Below are 25,130 nucleotides of genomic sequence, written 5' to 3'. Positions count from 1 at the left end.
TTAATGAGTTTTAGGCACCCCTCATGAATACTATTACCATATTGAAGCCATAACAACATAATGTGGTTAAATCACCAAATTCAGATTCAGTGGAGGTTGTCCCTCTTATTCAGTTGGTCAGTTCTCTTTCTTTGACAGTAAAATCAGCCTCCTGAGAGACTGTCAAAAATTGCAATGTCGACTATATTTCAAGTCGCCACAGCGGGGTATTGGGTAAAGTTTTCAATAAGCAATAATCGCGCCTCGGTTCGACCTCATTGGCTACGATACTGCCACTGCGCAAAGCTAAAGAGAGGTAAATCACTCGGGGTACGCACCGGAAAAGAAACTTAGTACACTTAGAGTGTGGAAAAATCGGCCTCACACATCACTCAGACACATGTAACAACAACTCACCAGGAGCAATACTCTGAACTATACTCTATTACCTGTCAGCCTTATAAACACGATGTATTGTGCGCAAAGGATTCTGGGGGTACATATGCTAATTAGCATTTCCTTTCATAGGTCCCGGTCACCGCTTGAGCAAAAATTCCTGTGACATCACAGATATGTAAGAGGGCACTTTGAGTAAAGAAAGTAGCACAAAGCATAGATACTGAGTGAAAAGTAGTACTAATACCTAACTGTGGCACAAAGAATGAAAGAGGCACACCTTTTATTGCATGACATCCACATGTTGAGCTGTTTTCTTCTGCCTGCACACTTCTCTTTCTTTCAACGCAAAATCCCTATTTACCGGGAAACTTTTTTACCACGGGCTCCGCTGAATGTATATACTTTCCCTACTCAACATAACTTTGTAGTTTGAACGGTGTCGGGATCCCTTTTACAGCAACAAGCATTAAAATGGCAAATTAGGATTAAATACTGCACAGAATGTGCTGCATAATCTGACTCTCTTGACATAATTTAGCCAACTCTCTCCTGCCGCACAATTTATGATTGAATACGTCCACTAGGCGAGCTCATCTTGGCCCACTGGCTGCACTAAACTCACATCAGAGCCACTAGCGTGAGGCTCTCAGCAGCAAAGCTGGCCTCCTCACTCCAGGTCATTACCCATCAATATGTGTCTGCCCCAGTGGATCAATACAGGACTCACTCTTCAGACACATTCAATTCTTGGCCTCTTTACCGAGACTGCAGAGGGTTGTCAATTGTCTTACAGCTAGAAGGGAAATTACAGTTAGTCAGTTTTCACCAAGAATCATGTTGTGTTATATTTTCATGATAATCATTATATACGTAGGTCATTTTATTACATGTATTATCTATGTATTTAGACAGTAACTACTTTGTGCTTGCACGGGTGGGTTCGGATCCCATCCTCGTCGCCAATTCAAGCTCTATCGGTAGAAGGAGGACGCTTCATAGGCAAAGCAGTGAACAGTAGAAGGGTTTATTCCTCGAGATAATAAAGTCAGCACTCGGGTCCCTTAGGGGACACACCAGAGAATGAACAGGAACCGGTCCAGCCTGGAATGCCCGAGGCACTCTCATGCTAAACATTCCAACCACCATGACATCACACAGCATCAATCCTGGAACTAACCAAACACAGAAGTCACTGCCTAAACACATGGATAATACATATCAGAAAAAGACCTACATACAAAATAATGATAAAAACATAAACCAACAAACAATTAGAACCTATTTTTCCGCTAAGGTCCCCGTCCTCTGGGTGGGTAGATAAACACAGCCGTAAATACGCTGCAAAGGGCCCCGGTGACACTGCACCTGCTGGATTATTGTTGTCTCCGCCCAAAGAATACCTCTGTGCCCTCACAACACAGCCAACAAACCTATTAATCTCTTATGTGCACAGAGGGCACTGGTATGTTTAAGGGGTTCTCACTCTAATGTGCTCACACTGCTACCAGTGGCACGTTTAGACAGGGGCGTAGCTTCAGGGGGCTGTTTGGGTTCTTACAACACCCCAAACCCCAATAAATGTCTACTGTAGTAATTAGTTGGGTACAGGTGATTTAGTTCAGGTTTGGCAATAAGTGTGTCGGATTGTATGTGGGATTTTTGAATCCACATGCAGACAAAAACACATAACTTTCGGTTATTTCACAAATTAATGAGTTTTAGGCACCCCTCATGAATACTATTACCATATTGAAGCCATAACAACATAATGTGGTTAAATCACCAAATTCAGATCCAGTGGAGGTTGTCCCTCTTATTCAGTCGGTCAGTTCTCTTTCTTTGACAGTAAAATCAGCCTCCTTAGAGACTGTCAAAAATTGCAATGTCGACTATATTTCAAGTCGCCACAGCGGGGTATTGGGTAAAGTTTTCAATAAGCAATAATCGCGCCTCGGTTCGACCTCATTGGCTACGATACTGCCACTGCGCTAAGCTAAAGAGAGGTAAATCACTCGGGGTACGCACCGGAAAAGAAACTTAGTACACTTAGAGTGTGGAAAAATCGGCCTCACACATCACTCAGACACATGTAACAACAACTCACCAGGAGCAATACTCTGAACTATACTCTATTACCTGTCAGCCTTATAAACACGATGTATTGTGCGCAAAGGATTCTGGGGGTACATATGCTAATTAGCATTTCCTTTCATAGGTCCCGGTCACCGCTTGAGCAAAAATTCCTGTGACATCACAGATATGTAAGAGGGCACTTTCAGTAAAGAAAGTAGCACAAAGCATAGATACTGAGTGAAAAGTACTAATACCTAACTGTGGCACAAAGAATGAAAGAGGCACACCTTTTATTGCATGACATTCACATGTTGAGCTGTTTTCTGCTGCCTGCACACTTTACATTTCTCTTTCTTTCAACGCAAAATCCCTATTTACCGGGAAACTTGTTTACCACGGGCTCCGCTGAATGTATATACTTTCCCTACTCAACATAACTTTGTAGTTTGAACGGTGTCGGGATCCCTTTTACAGCAACAAGCATTAAAATGGCAAATTAGGATTAAATACTGCACAGAATGTGCTGCATAATCGGACTCTCTTGACATAATTTAGCCAACTCTCTCCTGCCGCACAATTTATGATTGAATACGTCCACTAGGCGAGCTCATCTTCGCCCACTGGCTGCACTAAACTCACACCAGAGCCAATAGCGTGAGGCTCTCAGCAGCAAAGCTGGCCTCCTCACTCCAGGTCATTACCCATCAATATGTGTCTGCCCCAGTGGATCAAAACAGGACTCACTCTTCAGACACATTCAATTTTTGGCCTCTCTACCGAGACTGCAGAGGGTTGCCAATTGTCTTACAGCTAGAAGGGAAATTACAGTTAGTGAGTATTCGCCAAGAATCATGTTGTGTTATATTTTCATGTTAATCATTATATACGTAGGTCATTTTATTACATGTATTATCTATGTATTTAGACAATAACTACTTTGTGCTTGCACGGGTGGGTTCGGATCCCATCCTCGTCGCCAATTCAAGCTCTATCGGTAGAAGGAGGACGCTTCATAGGCATAGCAGTGAACAGTAGAAGGGTTTATTCCTCGAGATAATAAAGTCAGCACTCGGGTCCCTTAGGGGACACACCAGAGAATGAACAGAAGAACCTGTCCAGCCTGGAATGCCCGAGGCACTCTCATGCTAAACATTCCAACCACCATGACATCACACAGCATCAATCCTGGAACTAACCAAACACAGAAGTCACTGCCTAAACACATGGATAATACATATCAGAAAAAGACCTACATACAAAATAATGATAAAAACATAAACCAACAAACAATTAGAACCTATTTTTCCGCTAAGGTCCCCGTCCTCTGGGTGGGTAGATAAACACCGCCGTAAATACGCTGCAAAGGGCCCCGGTGACACTGCACCTGCTGGATTATTGTTGTCTCCGCCCAAAGAATACCTCTGTGCCCTCACAACACAGCCAACAAACCTATTAATCTCTTATGTGCACAGAGGGCACTGGTATGTTTAAGGGGTTCTCACTCTAATGTGCTCACACTGCTACCAGTGGCACGTTTAGACAGGGGCGTAGCTTCAGGGGGCTGTTTGGGTTCTTACAACACCCCAAACCCCAATAAATGTCTACTGTAGTAATTAGTTGGGTACAGGTGATTTAGTTCAGGTTTGGCAATAAGTGTGTCGGATTGTATGTGGGATTTTTGAATCCACATGCAGACAAAAACACATAACTTTCGGTTATTTCACAAATTAATGAGTTTTAGGCACCCCTCATGAATACTATTACCATATTGAAGCCATAACAACATAATGTGGTTAAATCACCAAATTCAGATTCAGTGGAGGTTGTCCCTCTTATTCAGTTGGTCAGTTCTCTTTCTTTGACAGTAAAATCAGCCTCCTGAGAGACTGTCAAAAATTGCAATGTCGACTATATTTCAAGTCGCCACAGCGGGGTATTGGGTAAAGTTTTCAATAAGCAATAATCGCGCCTCGGTTCGACCTCATTGGCTACGATACTGCCACTGCGCAAAGCTAAAGAGAGGTAAATCACTCGGGGTACGCACCGGAAAAGAAACTTAGTACACTTAGAGTGTGGAAAAATCGGCCTCACACATCACTCAGACACATGTAACAACAACTCACCAGGAGCAATACTCTGAACTATACTCTATTACCTGTCAGCCTTATAAACACGATGTATTGTGCGCAAAGGATTCTGGGGGTACATATGCTAATTAGCATTTCCTTTCATAGGTCCCGGTCACCGCTTGAGCAAAAATTCCTGTGACATCACAGATATGTAAGAGGGCACTTTGAGTAAAGAAAGTAGCACAAAGCATAGATACTGAGTGAAAAGTAGTACTAATACCTAACTGTGGCACAAAGAATGAAAGAGGCACACCTTTTATTGCATGACATCCACATGTTGAGCTGTGTTCTTCTGCCTGCACACTTCTCTTTCTTTCAACGCAAAATCCCTATTTACCGGGAAACTTTTTTACCACGGGCTCCGCTGAATGTATATACTTTCCCTACTCAACATAACTTTGTAGTTTGAACGGTGTCGGGATCCCTTTTACAGCAACAAGCATTAAAATGGCAAATTAGGATTAAATACTGCACAGAATGTGCTGCATAATCGGACTCTCTTGACATAATTTAGCCAACTCTCTCCTGCCGCACAAATTATGATTGAATACGTCCACTAGGCGAGCTCATCTTCGCCCACTGGCTGCACTAAACTCACACCAGAGCCAATAGCGTGAGGCTCTCAGCAGCAAAGCTGGCCTCCCACTCCAGGTCATTACCCATCAATATGTGTCTGCCCAAGTGGATCAAAACAGGACTCACTCTTCAGACACATTCAATTCTTGGCCTCTCTACCGAGACTGCAGAGGGTAGTCAATTGTCTTACAGCTAGAAGGGAAATTATAGTTAGTCAGTTTTCACCAAGAATCATGTTGTGTTATTTTTCATGATAATCATTATATACGTAGGTCATTTTATTACATGTATTATCTATGTATTTAGACAATAACTACTTTGTGCTTGCACGGGTGGGTTCGGATCCCATCCTCGTCGCCAATTCAAGCTCTATCGGTAGAAGGAGGACGCTTCATAGGCATAGCAGTGAACAGTAGAAGGGTTTATTCCTCGAGATAATAAAGTCAGCACTCGGGTCCCTTAGGGGACACACCAGAGAATGAACAGAAGAACCTGTCCAGCCTGGAATGCCCGAGGCACTCTCATGCTAAACATTCCAACCACCATGACATCACACAGCATCAATCCTGGAACTAACCAAACACAGAAGTCACTGCCTAAACACATGGATAATACATATCAGAAAAAGACCTACATACAAAATAATGATAAAAACATAAACCAACAAACAATTAGAACCTATTTTTCCGCTAAGGTCCCCGTCCTCTGGGTGGGTAGATAAACACCGCCGTAAATACGCTGCAAAGGGCCCCGGTGACACTGCACCTGCTGGATTATTGTTGTCTCCGCCCAAAGAATACCTCTGTGCCCTCACAACACAGCCAACAAACCTATTAATCTCTTATGTGCACAGAGGGCACTGGTATGTTTAAGGGGTTCTCACTCTAATGTGCTCACACTGCTACCAGTGGCACGTTTAGACAGGGGCGTAGCTTCAGGTGGCTGTTTGGGTTCTTACAACACCCCAAACCCCAATAAATGTCTACTGTAGTAATTAGTTGGGTACAGGTGATTTAGTTCAGGTTTGGCAATAAGTGTGTCGGATTGTATGTGGGATTTTTGAATCCACATGCAGACAAAAACACATAACTTTCGGTTATTTCACAAATTAATGAGTTTTAGGCACCCCTCATGAACACTATTACCATATTGAAGCCATAACAACATAATGTTGTTAAATCACCAAATTCAGATTCAGTGGAGGTTGTCCCTCTTATTCAGTTGGTCAGTTCTCTTTCTTTGACAGTAAAATCAGCCTCCTGAGAAAAATTGCAATGTCGACTATATTTCAAGTCGCCACAGCGGGGTATTGGGTAAAGTTTTCAATAAGCAATAATCGCGCCTCGGTTCGACCTCATTGGCTACGATACTGCCACTGCGCAAAGCTAAAGAGAGGTAAATCACTCGGGGTACGCACCGGAAAAGAAACTTAGTACACTTAGAGTGTGGAAAAATCGGCCTCACACATCACTCAGACACATGTAACAACAACTCACCAGGAGCAATACTCTGAACTATACTCTATTACCTGTCAGCCTTATAAACACGATGTATTGTGCGCAAAGGATTCTGGGGGTACATATGCTAATTAGCATTTCCTTTCATAGGTCCCGGTCACCGCTTGAGCAAAAATTCCTGTGACATCACAGATATGTAAGAGGGCACTTTGAGTAAAGAAAGTAGCACAAAGCATAGATACTGAGTGAAAAGTAGTACTAATACCTAACTGTGGCACAAAGAATGAAAGAGGCACACCTTTTATTGCATGACATCCACATGTTGAGCTGTTTTCTTCTGCCTGCACACTTCTCTTTCTTTCAACGCAAAATCCCTATTTACCGGGAAACTTTTTTACCAGGGGCTCCGCTGAATGTATATACTTTCCCTACTCAACATAACTTTGTAGTTTGAACGGTGTCGGGATCCCTTTTACAGCAACAAGCATTAAAATGGCAAATTAGGATTAAATACTGCACAGAATGTGCTGCATAATCGGACTCTCTTGACATAATTTAGCCAACTCTCTCCTGCCGCACAATTTATGATTGAATACGTCCACTAGGCGAGCTCATCTTCGCCCACTGGCTGCACTAAACTCACACCAGAGGCAATAGCGTGAGGCTCTCAGCAGCAAAGCTGGCCTCCCACTCCAGGTCATTACCCATCAATATGTGTCTGCCCAAGTGGATCAAAACAGGACTCACTCTTCAGACACATTCAATTCTTGGCCTCTCTACCGAGACTGCAGAGGGTAGTCAATTGTCTTACAGCTAGAAGGGAAATTACAGTTAGTCAGTTTTCACCAAGAATCATGTTGTGTTATTTTTCATGATAATCATTATATACGTAGGTCATTTTATTACATGTATTATCTATGTATTTAGACAATAACTACTTTGTGCTTGCACGGGTGGGTTCGGATCCCATCCTCGTCGCCAATTCAAGCTCTATCGGTAGAAGGAGGACGCTTCATAGGCATAGCAGTGAACAGTAGAAGGGTTTATTCCTCGAGATAATAAAGTCAGCACTCGGGTCCCTTAGGGGACACACCAGAGAATGAACAGAGGAACCGGTCCAGCCTGGAATGCCCGAGGCACTCTCATGCTAAACATTCCAACCACCATGACATCACACAGCATTAATCCTGGAACTAACCAAACACAGAAGTCACTGCCTAAACACATGGATAATACATATCAGAAAAAGACCTACATACAAAATAATGATAAAAACATAAACCAACAAACATTTAGAACCTATTTTTCCGCTAAGGTCCCCGTCCTCTGGGTGGGTAGATAAACACAGCCGTAAATACGCTGCAAAGGGCCCCGGTGACACTGCACCTGCTGGATTATTGTTGTCTCCGCCCAAAGAATACCTCTGTGCCCTCACAACACAGCCAACAAACCTATTAATCTCTTATGTGCACAGAGGGCACTGGTATGTTTAAGGGGTTCTCACTCTAATGTGCTCACACTGCTACCAGTGGCACGTTTAGACAGGGGCGTAGCTTCAGGGGGCTGTTTGGGTTCTTACAACACCCCAAACCCCAATAAATGTCTACTGTAGTAATTAGTTGGGTACAGGTGATTTAGTTCAGGTTTGGCAATAAGTGTGTCGGATTGTATGTGGGATTTTTGAATCCACATGCAGACAAAAACACATAACTTTCGGTTATTTCACAAATTAATGAGTTTTAGGCACCCCTCATGAATACTATTACCATATTGAAGCCATAACAACATAATGTGGTTAAATCACCAAATTCAGATCCAGTGGAGGTTGTCCCTCTTATTCAGTTGGTCAGTTCTCTTTCTTTGACAGTAAAATCAGCCTCCTTAGAGACTGTCAAAAATTGCAATGTCGACTATATTTCAAGTCGCCACAGCGGGGTATTGGGTAAAGTTTTCAATAAGCAATAATCGCGCCTCGGTTCGACCTCATTGGCTACGATACTGCCACTGCGCAAAGCTAAAGAGAGGTAAGTCAGTCGAGGTACGCACCGGAAAAGAAACTTAGTACACTTAGAGTGTGGAAAAATCGGCCTCACACATCACTCAGACACATGTAACAACAACTCACCAGGAGCAATACTCTGAACTATACTCTATTACCTGTCAGCCTTATAAACACGATGTATTGTGCGCAAAGGATTCTGGGGGTACATATGCTAATTAGCATTTCCTTTCATAGGTCCCGGTCACTGCTTGAGCAAAAATTCCTGTGACATCACAGATATGTAAGAGGGCACTTTCAGTAAAGAAAGTAGCACAAAGCATAGATACTGAGTGAAAAGTAGTACTAATACCTAACTGTGGCACAAAGAATGAAAGAGGCACACCTTTTATTGCATGACATCCACATGTTGAGCTGTTTTCTGCTGCCTGCACACTGTACATTTCTCTTTCTTTCAACGCAAAATCCCTATTTACCGGGAAACTTGTTTACCACGGGCTCCGCTGAATGTATATACTTTCCCTACTCAACATAACTTTGTAGTTTGAATGGTGTCGGGATCCCTTTTACAGCAACAAGCATTAAAATGGCAAATTAGGATTAAATACTGCACAGAATGTGCTGCATAATCGGACTCTCTTGACATAATTTAGCCAACTCTCTCCTGCCGCACAATTTATGATTGAATACGTCCACTAGGCGAGCTCATCTTGGCCCACTGGCTGCACTAAACTCACACCAGAGCCAATAGCGTGAGGCTCTCAGCAGCAAAGCTGGCCTCCCACTCCAGGTCATTACCCATCAATATGTGTCTGCCCAAGTGGATCAAAACAGGACTCACTCTTCAGACACATTCAATTCTTGGCCTCTCTACCGAGACTGCAGAGGGTAGTCAATTGTCTTACAGCTAGAAGGGAAATTACAGTTAGTCAGTTTTCACCAAGAATCATGTTGTGTTATTTTTCATGATAATCATTATATACGTAGGTCATTTTATTACATGTATTATCTATGTATTTAGACAATAACTACTTTGTGCTTGCACGGGTGGGTTCGGATCCCATCCTCGTCGCCAATTCAAGCTCTATCGGTAGAAGGAGGACGCTTCATAGGCATAGCAGTGAGCAGTAGAAGGGTTTATTCCTCGAGATAATAAAGTCAGCACTCGGGTCCCTTAGGGGACACACCAGAGAATGAACAGAGGAACCGGTCCAGCCTGGAATGCCCGAGGCACTCTCATGCTAAACATTCCAACCACCATGACATCACACAGCATCAATCCTGGAACTAACCAAACACAGAAGTCACTGCCTAAACACATGGATAATACATATCAGAAAAAGACCTACATACAAAATAATGATAAAAACATAAACCAACAAACAATTAGAACCTATTTTTCCGCTAAGGTCCCCGTCCTCTGGGTGGGTAGATAAACACAGCCGTAAATACGCTGCAAAGGGCCCCGGTGACACTGCACCTGCTGGATTATTGTTGTCTCCGCCCAAAGAATACCTCTGTGCCCTCACAACACAGCCAACAAACCTATTAATCTCTTATGTGCACAGAGGGCACTGGTATGTTTAAGGGGTTCTCACTCTAATGTGCTCACACTGCTACCAGTGGCACGTTTAGACAGGGGCGTAGCTTCAGGGGGCTGTTTGGGTTCTTACAACACCCCAAACCCCAATAAATGTCTACTGTAGTAATTAGTTGGGTACAGGTGATTTAGTTCAGGTTTGGCAATAAGTGTGTCGGATTGTATGTGGGATTTTTGAATCCACATGCAGACAAAAACACATAACTTTCGGTTATTTCACAAATTAATGAGTTTTAGGCACCCCTCATGAATACTATTACCATATTGAAGCCATAACAACATAATGTGGTTAAATCACCAAATTCAGATTCAGTGGAGGTTGTCCCTCTTATTCAGTCGGTCAGTTCTCTTTCTTTGACAGTAAAATCAGCCTCCTTAGAGACTGTCAAAAATTGCAATGTCGACTATATTTCAAGTCGCCACAGCGGGGTATTGGGTAAAGTTTTCAATAAGCAATAATCGCGCCTCGGTTCGACCTCATTGGCTACGATACTGCCACTGCGCAAAGCTAAAGAGAGGTAAATCACTCGGGGTACGCACCGGAAAAGAAACTTAGTACACTTAGAGTGTGGAAAAATCGGCCTCACACATCACTCAGACACATGTAACAACAACTCACCAGGAGCAATACTCTGAACTATACTCTATTACCTGTCAGCCTTATAAACACGATGTATTGTGCGCAAAGGATTCTGGGGGTACATATGCTAATTAGCATTTCCTTTCATAGGTCCCGGTCACCGCTTGAGCAAAAATTCCTGTGACATCACAGATATGTAAGAGGGCACTTTGAGTAAAGAAAGTAGCACAAAGCATAGATACTGAGTGAAAAGTAGTACTAATACCTAACTGTGGCACAAAGAATGAAAGAGGCACACCTTTTATTGCATGACATCCACATGTTGAGCTGTTTTCTTCTGCCTGCACACTTCTCTTTCTTTCAACGCAAAATCCCTATTTACCGGGAAACTTTTTTACCACGGGCTCCGCTGAATGTATATACTTTCCCTACTCAACATAACTTTGTAGTTTGAACGGTGTCGGGATCCCTTTTACAGCAACAAGCATTAAAATGGCAAATTAGGATTAAATACTGCACAGAATGTGCTGCATAATCTGACTCTCTTGACATAATTTAGCCAACTCTCTCCTGCCGCACAATTTATGATTGAATACGTCCACTAGGCGAGCTCATCTTGGCCCACTGGCTGCACTAAACTCACATCAGAGCCACTAGCGTGAGGCTCTCAGCAGCAAAGCTGGCCTCCTCACTCCAGGTCATTACCCATCAATATGTGTCTGCCCCAGTGGATCAATACAGGACTCACTCTTCAGACACATTCAATTCTTGGCCTCTTTACCGAGACTGCAGAGGGTTGTCAATTGTCTTACAGCTAGAAGGGAAATTACAGTTAGTCAGTTTTCACCAAGAATCATGTTGTGTTATATTTTCATGATAATCATTATATACGTAGGTCATTTTATTACATGTATTATCTATGTATTTAGACAGTAACTACTTTGTGCTTGCACGGGTGGGTTCGGATCCCATCCTCGTCGCCAATTCAAGCTCTATCGGTAGAAGGAGGACGCTTCATAGGCATAGCAGTGAACAGTAGAAGGGTTTATTCCTCGAGATAATAAAGTCAGCACTCGGGTCCCTTAGGGGACACACCAGAGAATGAACAGAAGAACCTGTCCAGCCTGGAATGCCCGAGGCACTCTCATGCTAAACATTCCAACCACCATGACATCACACAGCATCAATCCTGGAACTAACCAAACACAGAAGTCACTGCCTAAACACATGGATAATACATATCAGAAAAAGACCTACATACAAAATAATGATAAAAACATAAACCAACAAACAATTAGAACCTATTTTTCCGCTAAGGTCCCCGTCCTCTGGGTGGGTAGATAAACACCGCCGTAAATACGCTGCAAAGGGCCCCGGTGACACTGCACCTGCTGGATTATTGTTGTCTCCGCCCAAAGAATACCTCTGTGCCCTCACAACACAGCCAACAAACCTATTAATCTCTTATGTGCACAGAGGGCACTGGTATGTTTAAGGGGTTCTCACTCTAATGTGCTCACACTGCTACCAGTGGCACGTTTAGACAGGGGCGTAGCTTCAGGTGGCTGTTTGGGTTCTTACAACACCCCAAACCCCAATAAATGTCTACTGTAGTAATTAGTTGGGTACAGGTGATTTAGTTCAGGTTTGGCAATAAGTGTGTCGGATTGTATGTGGGATTTTTGAATCCACATGCAGACAAAAACACATAACTTTCGGTTATTTCACAAATTAATGAGTTTTAGGCACCCCTCATGAATACTATTACCATATTGAAGCCATAACAACATAATGTGGTTAAATCACCAAATTCAGATCCAGTGGAGGTTGTCCCTCTTAGTCAGTCGGTCAGTTCTCTTTCTTTGACAGTAAAATCAGCCTCCTTAGAGACTGTCAAAAATTGCAATGTCGACTATATTTCAAGTCGCCACAGCGGGGTATTGGGTAAAGTTTTCAATAAGCAATAATCGCGCCTCGGTTCGACCTCATTGGCTACGATACTGCCACTGCGCAAAGCTAAAGAGAGGTAAATCACTCGAGGTACGCACCGGAAAAGAAACTTAGTACACTTAGAGTGTGGAAAAATCGGCCTCACACATCACTCAGACACATGTAACAACAACTCACCAGGAGCAATACTCTGAACTATACTCTATTACCTGTCAGCCTTATAAACACGATGTATTGTGCGCAAAGGATTCTGGGGGTACATATGCTAATTAGCATTTCCTTTCAAAGGTCCCGGTCAATGGCTTGAGCAAAAATTCCTGTGACATCACAGATATGTAAGAGGGCACTTTTAGTAAAGAAAGTAGCACAAAGCATAGATACTGAGTGAAAAGTAGAACTAATACCTAACTGTGGCACAAAGAATGAAAGAGGCACACCTTTTATTGCATGACATCCACATGTTGAGCTGTTTTCTGCTGCCTGCACACTGTACATTTCTCTTTCTTTCAACGCAAAATCCCTATTTACCGGGAAACTTTTTTACGACGGGCTCCGCTGAATGTATATACTCTCCCTACTCAACATAACTTTGTAGTTTGAACGGTGTCGGGATCCCTTTTACAGCAACAAGCATTAAAATGGCAAATTAGGATTAAATACTGCACAGAATGTGCTGCATAATCTGACTCTCTTGACATAATTTAGCCAACTCTCTCCTGCCGCACAATTTATGATTGAATACGTCCACTAGGCGAGCTCATCTTGGCCCACTGGCTGCACTAAACTCACACCAGAGCCAATAGCGTGAGGCTCTCAGCAGCAAAGCTGGCCTCCCACTCCAGGTCATTACCCATCAATATGTGTCTGCCCCAGTGGATCAAAACAGGACTCACTCTTCAGACACATTCAATTCTTGGCCTCTCTACCGAGACTGCAGAGGGTTGTCATTTGTCTTACAGCTAGAAGGGAAATTACAGTCAGTTTTCACCAAGAATCATGTTGTGTTATATTTTCATGATAATCATTATATACGTAGGTCATTTTATTACATGTATTATCTATGTATTTAGACAATAACTACTTTGTGCTTGCACGGGTGGGTTCGGATCCCATCCTCGTCGCCAATTCAAGCTCTATCGGTAGAAGGAGGACGCTTCATAGGCAAAGCAGTGAACAGTAGAAGGGTTTATTCCTCGAGATAATAAAGTCAGCACTCGGGTCCCTTAGGGGACACACCAGAGAATGAACAGGAACCGGTCCAGCCTGGAATGCCCGAGGCACTCTCATGCTAAACATTCCAACCACCATGACATCACACAGCATCAATCCTGGAACTAACCAAACACAGAAGTCACTGCCTAAACACATGGATAATACATATCAGAAAAAGACCTACATACAAAATAATGATAAAAACATAAACCAACAAACAATTAGAACCTATTTTTCCGCTAAGGTCCCCGTCCTCTGGGTGGGTAGATAAACACAGCCGTAAATACGCTGCAAAGGGCCCCGGTGACACTGCACCTGCTGGATTATTGTTGTCTCCGCCCAAAGAATACCTCTGTGCCCTCACAACACAGCCAACAAACCTATTAATCTCTTATGTGCACAGAGGGCACTGGTATGTTTAAGGGGTTCTCACTCTAATGTGCTCACACTGCTACCAGTGGCACGTTTAGACAGGGGCGTAGCTTCAGGGGGCTGTTTGGGTTCTTACAACACCCCAAACCCCAATAAATGTCTACTGTAGTAATTAGTTGGGTACAGGTGATTTAGTTCAGGTTTGGCAATAAGTGTGTCGGATTGTATGTGGGATTTTTGAATCCACATGCAGACAAAAACACATAACTTTCGGTTATTTCACAAATTAATGAGTTTTAGGCACCCCTCATGAATACTATTACCATATTGAAGCCATAACAACATAATGTGGTTAAATCACCAAATTCAGATCCAGTGGAGGTTGTCCCTCTTATTCAGTCGGTCAGTTCTCTTTCTTTGACAGTAAAATCAGCCTCCTTAGAGACTGTCAAAAATTGCAATGTCGACTATATTTCAAGTCGCCACAGCGGGGTATTGGGTAAAGTTTTCAATAAGCAATAATCGCGCCTCGGTTCGACCTCATTGGCTACGATACTGCCACTGCGCTAAGCTAAAGAGAGGTAAATCACTCGGGGTACGCACCGGAAAAGAAACTTAGTACACTTAGAGTGTGGAAAAATCGGCCTCACACATCACTCAGACACATGTAACAACAACTCACCAGGAGCAATACTCTGAACTATACTCTATTACCTGTCAGCCTTATAAACACGATGTATTGTGCGCAAAGGATTCTGGGGGTACATATGCTAATTAGCATTTCCTTTCATAGGTCCCGGTCACCGCTTGAGCAAAAATTCCTGTGACATCACAGATATGTAAGAGGGCACTTTCAGTAAAGAAAGTAGCACAAAGCATAGATACTGAGTGAAAAGTAGTACTAATACCTAACTGTGGCACAAAGAATGAAAGAGGCACACCTTTTATTGCATGACATTCACATGTTGAGCTGTTTTCTGCTGCCTGCACACTTTACATTTCTCTTTCTTTCAACGCAAAATCCCTATTTACCGGGAAACTTGTTTACCACGGGCTCCGCTGAATGTATATACTTTCCCTACTCAACATAACTTTGTAGTTTGAACGGTGTCGGGATCCCTTTTACAGCAACAAGCATTAAAATGGCAAATTAGGATTAAATACTGCACAGAATGTGCTGCATAATCGGACTCTCTTGACATAATTTAGCCAACTCTCTCCTGCCGCACAATTTATGATTGAATACGTCCACTAGGCGAGCTCATCTTCGCCCACTGGCTGCACTAAACTCACACCAGAGCCAATAGCGTGAGGCTCTCAGCAGCAAAGCTGGCCTCCTCACTCCAGGTCATTACCCATCAATATGTGTCTGCCCCAGTGGATCAAAACAGGACTCACTCTTCAGACACATTCAATTTTTGGCCTCTCTACCGAGACTGCAGAGGGTTGCCAATTGTCTTACAGCTAGAAGGGAAATTACAGTTAGTGAGTATTCGCCAAGAATCATGTTGTGTTATATTTTCATGTTAATCATTATATACGTAGGTCATTTTATTACATGTATTATCTATGTATTTAGACAATAACTACTTTGTGCTTGCACGGGTGGGTTCGGATCCCATCCTCGTCGCCAATTCAAGCTCTATCGGTAGAAGGAGGACGCTTCATAGGCATAGCAGTGAACAGTAGAAGGGTTTATTCCTCGAGATAATAAAGTCAGCACTCGGGTCCCTTAGGGGACACACCAGAGAATGAACAGAAGAACCTGTCCAGCCTGGAATGCCCGAGGCACTCTCATGCTAAACATTCCAACCACCATGACATCACACAGCATCAATCCTGGAACTAACCAAACACAGAAGTCACTGCCTAAACACATGGATAATACATATCAGAAAAAGACCTACATACAAAATAATGATAAAAACATAAACCAACAAACAATTAGAACCTATTTTTCCGCTAAGGTCCCCGTCCTCTGGGTGGGTAGATAAACACCGCCGTAAATACGCTGCAAAGGGCCCCGGTGACACTGCACCTGCTGGATTATTGTTGTCTCCGCCCAAAGAATACCTCTGTGCCCTCACAACACAGCCAACAAACCTATTAATCTCTTATGTGCACAGAGGGCACTGGTATGTTTAAGGGGTTCTCACTCTAATGTGCTCACACTGCTACCAGTGGCACGTTTAGACAGGGGCGTAGCTTCAGGTGGCTGTTTGGGTTCTTACAACACCCCAAACCCCAATAAATGTCTACTGTAGTAATTAGTTGGGTACAGGTGATTTAGTTCAGGTTTGGCAATAAGTGTGTCGGATTGTATGTGGGATTTTTGAATCCACATGCAGACAAAAACACATAACTTTCGGTTATTTCACAAATTAATGAGTTTTAGGCACCCCTCATGAATACTATTACCATATTGAAGCCATAACAACATAATGTGGTTAAATCACCAAATTCAGATTCAGTGGAGGTTGTCCCTCTTATTCAGTTGGTCAGTTCTCTTTCTTTGACAGTAAAATCAGCCTCCTGAGAGACTGTCAAAAATTGCAATGTCGACTATATTTCAAGTCGCCACAGCGGGGTATTGGGTAAAGTTTTCAATAAGCAATAATCGCGCCTCGGTTCGACCTCATTGGCTACGATACTGCCACTGCGCAAAGCTAAAGAGAGGTAAATCACTCGGGGTACGCACCGGAAAAGAAACTTAGTACACTTAGAGTGTGGAAAAATCGGCCTCACACATCACTCAGACACATGTAACAACAACTCACCAGGAGCAATACTCTGAACTATACTCTATTACCTGTCAGCCTTATAAACACGATGTATTGTGCGCAAAGGATTCTGGGGGTACATATGCTAATTAGCATTTCCTTTCATAGGTCCCGGTCACCGCTTGAGCAAAAATTCCTGTGACATCACAGATATGTAAGAGGGCACTTTGAGTAAAGAAAGTAGCACAAAGCATAGATACTGAGTGAAAAGTAGTACTAATACCTAACTGTGGCACAAAGAATGAAAGAGGCACACCTTTTATTGCATGACATCCACATGTTGAGCTGTTTTCTTCTGCCTGCACACTTCTCTTTCTTTCAACGCAAAATCCCTATTTACCGGGAAACTTTTTTACCACGGGCTCCGCTGAATGTATATACTTTCCCTACTCAACATAACTTTGTAGTTTGAACGGTGTCGGGATCCCTTTTACAGCAACAAGCATTAAAATGGCAAATTAGGATTAAATACTGCACAGAATGTGCTGCATAATCGGACTCTCTTGACATAATTTAGCCAACTCTCTCCTGCCGCACAATTTATGATTGAATACGTCCACTAGGCGAGCTCATCTTCGCCCACTGGCTGCACTAAACTCACACCAGAGCCAATAGCGTGAGGCTCTCAGCAGCAAAGCTGGCCTCCCACTCCAGGTCATTACCCATCAATATGTGTCTGCCCAAGTGGATCAAAACAGGACTCACTCTTCAGACACATTCAATTCTTGGCCTCTCTACCGAGACTGCAGAGGGTAGTCAATTGTCTTACAGCTAGAAGGGAAATTACAGTTAGTCAGTTTTCACCAAGAATCATGTTGTGTTATTTTTCATGATAATCATTATATACGTAGGTCATTTTATTACATGTATTATCTATGTATTTAGACAATAACTACTTTGTGCTTGCACGGGTGGGTTCGGATCCCATCCTCGTCGCCAATTCAAGCTCTATCGGTAGAAGGAGGACGCTTCATAGGCATAGCAGTGAACAGTAGAAGGGTTTATTCCTCGAGATAATAAAGTCAGCACTCGGGTCCCTTAGGGGACACACCAGAGAATGAACAGAGGAACCGGTCCAGCCTGGAATGCCCGAGGCACTCTCATGCTAAACATTCCAACCACCATGACATCACACAGCATTAATCCTGGAACTAACCAAACACAGAAGTCACTGCCTAAACACATGGATAATACATATCAGAAAAAGACCTACATACAAAATAATGATAAAAACATAAACCAACAAACATTTAGAACCTATTTTTCCGCTAAGGTCCCCGTCCTCTGGGTGGGTAGATAAACACAGCCGTAAATACGCTGCAAAGGGCCCCGGTGACACTGCACCTGCTGGATTATTGTTGTCTCCGCCCAAAGAATACCTCTGTGCCCTAACAACACAGCCAACAAACCTATTAATCTCTTATGTGCACAGAGGGCACCGGTATGTTTAAGGGGTTCTCACTCTAATGTGCTCACACTGCTACCAGTGGCACGTTTAGACAGGGGCGTAGCTTCAGGGGGCTGTTTGGGTTCTTACAACACCACAAACCCCAATAAATGTCTACTGTAGTAATTAGTTGGGTACAGGTGATTTAGTTCAGGTTTGGCAATAAGTGTGTCGGATTTTATGTGGGATTTTTGAATTCACATGCAGACAAAACACATAACTTTCGGTTATTTCACAAATTAATGAGTTTTAGGCACCCCTCATGAATACTATTACCATATTGAAGCCATAACAACATAATGTGGTTAAATCACCAAATTCAGATCCAGTGGAGGTTGTCCCTCTTATTCAGTTGGTCAGTTCTCTTTCTTTGACAGTAAAATCAGCCTCCTTAGAGACTGTCAAAAATTGCAATGTCGACTATATTTCAAGTCGCCACAGCGGGGTATTGGGTAAAGTTTTCAATAAGCAATAATCGCGCCTCGGTTCGACCTCATTGGCTACGATACTGCCACTGCGCAAAGCTAAAGAGAGGTAAGTCACTCGAGGTACGCACCGGAAAAGAAACTTAGTACACTTAGAGTGTGGAAAAATCGGCCTCACACATCACTCAGACACATGTAACAACAACTCACCAGGAGCAATACTCTGAACTATACTCTATTACCCGTCAGCCTTATAAACACGATGTATTGTGCGCAAAGGATTCTGGGGGTACATATGCTAATTAGCATTTCCTTTCAAAGGTCCCGGTCACCGCTTGAGCAAAAATTCCTGTGACATCACAGATATGTAAGAGGGCACTTTGAGTAAAGAAAGTAGCACAAAGCATAGATACTGAGTGAAAAGTAGTACTAATACCTAACTGTGGCACAAAGAATGAAAGAGGCACACCTTTTATTGCATGACATCCACATGTTGAGCTGTTTTCTGCTGCCTGCACACTGTACATTTCTCTTTCTTTCAACGCAAAATTTAGATTTTTCACAGCCTGCTGGGCAGAAAATCTGGATTTTATTAAGGACACGGAGGCTAAGATTATGCAAATCTCCTTTATTGCGTAGCTCACAGCAGCAACAATGAGAGATCTAGAACTTGAATGAACATTCCAACAGAGAGGATATAGTCCATGAACACACAGTAGACTTCCTTCTTTGTAAGCGAACAAGATAATCAGGAATAACTTAGAAGACTCTGGATCCAACGTAGAACCATAGAGAATTCATCCGAGTCTTCTTTTGAAGAAATTAATCTGAAAAAGAAGAGTAAGAAGGTAATAAACATTCCCAGGGTGGGAATAAAAGAGGTGGGATAATCTTAGCCTCCGTGTCCTTAATAAAATCCAGATTTTCTGCCCAGCAGGCTGTGAAAAATCTAAATTTTATGGCACGACACGGAGGCCAATATTATGCAAGTTCAAAGTGTGTTCAAAACACTATCAATCACATTTGAAACAGGTTTAAAGTAACATCTCTTAAAGATACATTCGTTTGACCAGTCTGCAGCCCTAAGGATATCCTGGAGGCCGCCACCCAAGATAAAAGCTTTTGAAGCTGAAGCACCTCTGAGGGAGTGAGCTCCGAAAATTGAAGTATCAATACCAGCTTCTTTCATGACATCCTTAACCCATCTAGCCAAGGTGGGAGAGGAAACAGCTTTATGAGGGAACCTGTGGGAAATAATTAATTGATCTACAGAACCCCTTAGACCTAAGGTCCTTTTCTCATATTCCAAGAGACAACGTACCACACACAAGATCTCATTTTGAGGGAAAAAGGGATAGAAAACAGAGGTTGACAAAGTTTTAGTCCGTCTTTTAATGAAAAAGCAAACACCTTCAGGTTGAAAAGCCCTATTAGAGACATCTAAGGCCTTAACGTCCGAGGTACGTCTGAAGGAGACGAGGCAGAGAAGAACAGTTAATTTAAAAGACAATTTCTTCAAAGAGAGAGAAGAGTTCTCGCCCCAAGAGGAGAGTAGTCTGAGGACGTCTCTCACGTCCCAGAGAGCGGAATATTTTGGTAGAGGAGGATTCAAAACCCGCATACTCCTCATAAGTTTTTTGGTCAGAAGATTTTGGCCTACCGAAGAACCATCTAGCAAGCAATGACCTGCAGCAATAGCTGATCTATAAACGTTAACGGTCCGATAGGCCAGACCCGAAACGAAGATTTCAGTTAAGAAGTTAAGAACTTGAACTATATCAGCTGAAACGGGATCATAACCCCGTCGAAGGCACCAGCAAACCCATTTGTGCCAGGCCAATCTATATTCTTTCCTGGTACCGGGGGCCCATGATTCTGACATGAGCCTGAAAGCGCCTTCCGAAAGTCCAGGGATCTGCCACTGTCTCCTGAAATCTTCCAGGCCATCAGACACAGGGTGCCCTGAAGAAGGAGTGGATGGTATTCTCCGTGAGGTCCTACCAGTAGGTCTTTGAAAACAGGGATGAGGATTGGAAAATCCACGCTCATCTCCAATAGGATGGGGAACCACGCTTGGGAACTCCAAAGGGGAGTTATTACTACTATGGACTCTTTGTTCCTCCGGGCCTGAACAAGGAGGCGAGGAAGCATGGCAAAAGGTGGGAATGCATAGGGTCTCAGACCAAGCCAGTTCTGAAAAAACGCGTCTATTCCCAAGGCCAGGGGGTCCGGTCTCCAGCTGAAAAATTTGGGCAGCTGAGTATTTAGACGGTCCGCAAAAAGGTCTATCCCGAAGGGGCCCCACCGAGATTGAATCGCAAGGAAGGTGTTCCTGTCTAGTCTCCAGTTGCTTGAATCCACATAGTTCCTGGAGAACCAGTCTGCTACCCCATTGTTCAACCCCGGAATATGTTCGGCAATGACCGAAATGCCCTTGTTGAGGCAGTAGGCCCAAAAGTTCTTGGCTAGGTCCGAGAGGCCCTTGGAATGAGGGCCGCCCATTTTGTTCACGTATCTCACAGCGGACACGTTGTCCATGCGAAGCATGACCGAGCATTTCATCTGGTCTTTGGTAAAGCTCTGGATGGCAAAGGATCCCGCCAGGAGTTCTAGGCAGTTGATATGAAGATCCTTTTCCTGTTGCGTCCAAAGTCCCCCGGTCGAGGAGTCGCCGCAGGTCGCGCCCCAACCCTCCAGGCTCGCATCCGAGTGAATGACTAGGTCTGGTTCTTCTCCGAAGATTGCTCTGCCGTTCCAGGCTTCTGCATTTTTTAACCACCATATGATCTCCTTCTTGGAGTCGGTGTCCAGGGAGACTATTTGAGAGTAGGACATGTTGAATCTGAGGGCTTTGGCTTTGAGCCTCTGAAGCGCTCGATAGTGAAGGGGACCTGGATAGATTGCTTGGATAGTTGAGGAGAGTAGACCCAGTATCCTCGCTAGGGTCCTTAGGGGAAAGGATCGAATCCTTAGCACCTTTCTCAGCTCCTTCCTCAGTTTCCTGAGTTTGTCGCCAGGAAGCTTGAGTTCGGCATGGAGAGTATCTACTGAAAAACCCAAAAACTGAGTGACTTGGGTTGGAGAAGTGGAGGATTTTTTCGTGTTTATCACAAACCCTAAGTGTTCCAGAAGATTTATGGCAAGGGTAGTGTGTCGAGAAGCGACCTCTTTGGATTCGGCCATTATCAGGATGTCGTCGAGGTAGAGGATCAGTCTGACCCCTTGGTTCCTTAGCCAAGCAGCTATGGGACGAAGAACCTTGGTGAAGCACCAAGGGGCTGAGGAGAGGCCGAAGGGAAGGCTGCAAAATTGCCAAAGTTTGCCCTCCCAGAGAAATTGAAGGAATTTCTGGTGAGGGGGCCAGATTGGGATAGTCAGATATGCGTCCTTGAGGTCTAGGCGAGTGAGCCAGTCGCCCTTCCTCAGGACATCTCTGAGAAGGTGGATTCCCTCCATTTTGAAATGTCGGAAGACCACCCACTGGTTCAGCTCCTTGAGATTTATGACGGGTCTCATTTTCTTGTCCTTCTTCTCTACGAGAAAGACGTTGCTGATAAAGCCTATTTCTTTCCCCTGCCGGATTGCACCTTTTGAAAAGAGGTCCTTTACTTCCTGGGAGACTAAAGCAGAATCTTTTTGTGAGAAGCGTATTTCTCGGGGAAGTCTCTCCTGGACGGGGGAGCCGACGAATTCTATTTTGTACCCTCTGACGGTGTCTAACACCCAGGGATCCTGACTTACTGCGGTCCAGTTCCCAGAGAAGAGGGCTAGTCTCCCGCCCACCTTCATAGGGGTATCTGAAGGGTCTTTGGGAGATCTTACCGGTAGAGAAGGGTCTTGTCCTCCTTTCGCCTCTGAATCCTCTTCCTCTGGATCGTTGTCTTTGGGGAAAGAAGGATGATGACTGGAAGCCATAACCGGACTGAAAGGACCTTCCTCCTCGTCCTCCAAAGGGTCTTGTCGAGCCATTTCCACGGCCGGGGAATCGACCCCGCATCCTCCCGGCCCGGGAAAAAACACCTCTGGTGTTGAAAACCCTTTTAATGTCTTTCTGGGATTTTTGGATGGAGTTGAAAACTCCCACGTATTTGGCCATATCCCTAATGAATTCTTCTCCAAAGAGAAGACCTTGCGAGGAGGCGCCACATTCCTTGTTGGATAGCTCAGCTAGTTTAGGGCCAATTTTGAGAAGCACGCTCTTCCGTCTTTCATTAGAGAGGGCAGTGTTTGCATTGCCCAGGAGGCATATAGCCCTTTGCGCCCACTGTCGCAGTTCCTTTGGGTCAATGGGGGAATCAGAGACGTAAGCTACTTCAGCCATCTCAAACATTTTGGTCAGGGGGCCTGTAATATCCAGTAATCTGTCCTGGCAGGATTTGAGTCCTCTGTCAAGTCCCCTCCTGGGGTCCTTCCCCGTTTTGGCAATGAATGCCACCACTTTGGTGTCTAGTTCGGGGGTCATGGCTATTTTGTCGGGGAGGGAGGGGCGAGGACATTCGGACCTGAGGCGGGCCCTGACCTCCTTTGGTATCTCTTTGCGGAGCCAAAAGGACAGGTATTCGGCAATGTGTTGGGATGGTGTCCACTCTGGGGAGAGTGGATGCTTGATGAGGAGCGGGTCGAACATATGTTCCCCAAAGGGGTCAAGTATCCCCATTTTTGAGCCCGAGGCCCCTGATGCCTCACCAGATAGGTTTCTGATTTCGCCTTCCTCCTGGTCAGAGTCAAACTCTGAGGAGCAAGACAGGTCAATTTCATCTTCGCCTCCATCGTCGCTGTCAATGGGGATAGGAAGGCTAGGGCCTCTGAGTTGCCCATCTAGCGTGCCCGAGGCACCAGCATAGTCACCGCCAGAGCGTGAATCAGAGAGCAGAGGCTTTGTGCTTCTTGGTTTTTTAGCCATTTGGGGTGGATTGGAAGTGGACTGCCTTTTTCTTTGGCTTGTTGAGGGCTCGGTAGGGTCCCCTTGGGTCCTCATAGGTGGCCAAGCTGATTTGGCCAGGGTTTCCAATTTCTTGTTAATGGTATCCTCAAGGGATCCCATTACCTTGTCAAGGGTTTTGTTAATAAGGCTTTCCAATTTGTCCTCCATAGAGGAGGAGGAAGGGTCAGAGGACATGCTAACAGGCTGAGATCAGAAGAAGTGAAAATCAACTGAAAAAGAGAGAATGTTGAAGACAAAATGGATGTAGGTAGTTATGGTAACAGGGGTAGTGGAAAGGGTCTTTCCTCTAATAGTTCGAGTAAGGGTTGTAAGTCCCTTGTTGGTTTCGTATAAAATATGCCCTTTAGACCTTTAGTCCTTCCTTTATGTTTGTGACCATCCTTTTTTTTTTTTTTTTTTTTAATATGTTATTAATTGGTTAGGATGGCGGAGGGCATGGGGTCGATAGCGCCGAGGATCCGGGAGGAAACGGAGGCAGGTAAGGGTCTTTAGGCTGTTGGAGCCTCTCGCTTGTGGAGCGAGGCTCATTCGTCGGTCTTAGATCCGGTCTCCATGGTAACGCGGCGCGACCTCGCGTTGAAGCGAGGGCGCCGTGCTGTCACCATGGAGACGCGTGTGTGTGAGGCCAGAGTACGGGACCGGTGTTCAAAAGACGCCGGTCCCCGTACGAGTCCCAGCGTGCACCAACCAGGAGCGCGGGCCGGCGTTTCAAAGGACGCCGGTCCCGCGTGAAGGGGAACAAGGAGCGCTGGAAGAGCGAAAGAAACAGGGACTCGGGAGCCCCGCTCGGCCTTAAGGAGCCAAGGGGGAAGGAGGGGGAGCGGGCGGGTGGGGAAAAGCACCGAGCGCCGCTCGAGAGGCAGGAAGCGAGAGAAAACCACGCGCAGGGGGGCACAATGTTGCCCAGGTTAAGGAAAAGGATAGGAAACAAGCAATATGTACAAGCAAACAGGGTACATAAAGTATACAGAGTATGTGAAATATAAGAAGTATATAAGATATGCTGCTGGATAAAGGGAAGAGGGGAGTAGGGTGGGAAGAAACACTCAATACAGTCTCCCTCGACCCAATCTGATACATACAGAGCGCACAGACAGGTAAAGTGCGGAGAGCAAAAAATAAGGTACTTATCTTGTGAGCAGCAGCAACAAAGAAGGAAGTCTACTGTGTGTTCATGGACTATATCCTCTCTGTTGGAATGTTCATT

General features: G+C 44.3%; 1 protein-coding gene and 10 non-coding genes across 11 annotated transcripts in view; all 11 read right to left on the bottom strand.

The window, feature by feature from the left end:
• Nucleotides 1-25,130, bottom strand: part of TRIM44 (tripartite motif containing 44) — a 504,386-nt gene that overhangs the window by 147,446 nt on the left and 331,810 nt on the right. The window lies entirely within an intron of this gene.
• LOC144826685 (U4 spliceosomal RNA) lies at nucleotides 148-287 on the bottom strand. Its single transcript, XR_013609880.1, has one exon. It is a non-coding gene; the product is annotated as a U4 spliceosomal RNA (small nuclear RNA).
• LOC144826695 (U4 spliceosomal RNA) lies at nucleotides 2,234-2,373 on the bottom strand. Its single transcript, XR_013609890.1, has one exon. It is a non-coding gene; the product is annotated as a U4 spliceosomal RNA (small nuclear RNA).
• LOC144826684 (U4 spliceosomal RNA) lies at nucleotides 4,326-4,465 on the bottom strand. Its single transcript, XR_013609879.1, has one exon. It is a non-coding gene; the product is annotated as a U4 spliceosomal RNA (small nuclear RNA).
• On the bottom strand, nucleotides 6,404-6,543 carry LOC144826709 (U4 spliceosomal RNA). Its single transcript, XR_013609904.1, has one exon. It is a non-coding gene; the product is annotated as a U4 spliceosomal RNA (small nuclear RNA).
• On the bottom strand, nucleotides 8,490-8,629 carry LOC144826770 (U4 spliceosomal RNA). The gene has a single exon (XR_013609939.1). It is a non-coding gene; the product is annotated as a U4 spliceosomal RNA (small nuclear RNA).
• On the bottom strand, nucleotides 10,583-10,722 carry LOC144826769 (U4 spliceosomal RNA). The gene has a single exon (XR_013609938.1). It is a non-coding gene; the product is annotated as a U4 spliceosomal RNA (small nuclear RNA).
• Nucleotides 12,671-12,810, bottom strand: LOC144826768 (U4 spliceosomal RNA). The gene has a single exon (XR_013609937.1). It is a non-coding gene; the product is annotated as a U4 spliceosomal RNA (small nuclear RNA).
• Nucleotides 14,760-14,899, bottom strand: LOC144826694 (U4 spliceosomal RNA). Its single transcript, XR_013609889.1, has one exon. It is a non-coding gene; the product is annotated as a U4 spliceosomal RNA (small nuclear RNA).
• LOC144826683 (U4 spliceosomal RNA) lies at nucleotides 16,855-16,994 on the bottom strand. The gene has a single exon (XR_013609878.1). It is a non-coding gene; the product is annotated as a U4 spliceosomal RNA (small nuclear RNA).
• Nucleotides 18,940-19,079, bottom strand: LOC144826766 (U4 spliceosomal RNA). Its single transcript, XR_013609936.1, has one exon. It is a non-coding gene; the product is annotated as a U4 spliceosomal RNA (small nuclear RNA).

Source organism: Lissotriton helveticus, chromosome 3_2 (genome assembly GCF_964261635.1).
Source record: "Lissotriton helveticus chromosome 3_2, aLisHel1.1, whole genome shotgun sequence".
NCBI lineage: Eukaryota > Metazoa > Chordata > Amphibia > Caudata > Salamandridae > Lissotriton > Lissotriton helveticus.
Note: the sequence above shows the minus strand (reverse complement) of the source record. Positions and strands in the feature narration are given on the sequence as shown.